Genomic DNA, 1,188 nt, shown 5'->3' with positions numbered 1-1,188 from the left:
TATGTATGCATATATCTAGGTGTGTATATACGTATATACATATACATATATATATATATATTTGTATACATATATAAATATATATACATACATATATTGGCACCCTATACTAAACGCCTTTCTCTAACTCTTAGCTCTCTCCCTCTCTCCTCCCCCTCTCTCCTTCCCTCTCTCCTCCCCCTCTTCTTCTCCTTTTCCATCTCATCTTCGCTCTCTTGTCTCTCGTTTCCTCTAATTTTTTTTCCTTCTCTCTCTTCCTTACCATTGTTTCATATTTATGCTTCTTCTGTAATTCGTCCATATTTTTTTTTTCTCGTTTTCATATTTTTCTCAGAACGCCCGCTCTATTTTTTTCATATTTGTTTATTATTTATTTATTTATTGAAGTATTAGTTATTCACTTATTTATTTATCTATTTTACGTCTCGTTTTACTTTTTTTCGTCTCTCTCCGTCTTTCATTTTTTTTTCTACTTTTCCTGTCTTTATTTGTTAATCTTATCCTCCAACATCACCTATTTTCATTTTTTTGACATTGTCTTCCATCTTCTATTCCTCTAATATTGGTTTCTTATTTTTTTTATTATTGCGTTTTTTGGTTTTGTTTCTTTTTACCATATTAATAAAAGTCCCCCCTCCCATACCCGTTCATTTTTCTTTTCATTTTTTTTTTGCTGTTTCCTTATTCCCTCTCTTTCTCTCTTTATCTTTCATTTTTTTCTATCATTTCAATCAGTACTCACCCACATCTTTCCCAACTTCTCTTTCTCATTCCTCTCTTCTTTCTTATTCTTCTTTTTCTTCATCTTCTTCTTCGCCTCTTTCTGCTCTTTCTTCATCCCCTATCCCTAACCCACCTCTTCATTGTTAAGCTTATTTTTATTCTTCTTATTCTTTTTCTTCTTCATCTCCTTGTCCTCCTTCTTCGTCTCCTCCTGCCCCTCTTCTTTTTCTGCATTTTTTTACTTCTTCATCACCCCTTCTTCTCTTTCCCCTCCTTCTTTGTTGCCTTCCCGTTTTCTTCTTCTTCTTCTTCTTCTTCTTCTTCTTCTTCTTCTTCTTCTTCTTCTTCTTCTTCTCCTTCTTCTCTTTCAATTCTTATTTCTTCAAATAAAGAAGGAGCGTTCTTGAAACTGAATGAAAATTTTCTATTTAAGAAAGAGAAAAAACAAATAATAATAAACGTCAC

This window comes from Octopus bimaculoides, chromosome 6 (assembly GCF_001194135.2).
Source record: "Octopus bimaculoides isolate UCB-OBI-ISO-001 chromosome 6, ASM119413v2, whole genome shotgun sequence".
NCBI lineage: Eukaryota > Metazoa > Mollusca > Cephalopoda > Octopoda > Octopodidae > Octopus > Octopus bimaculoides.
This window is presented reverse-complemented; position numbering follows the sequence as displayed.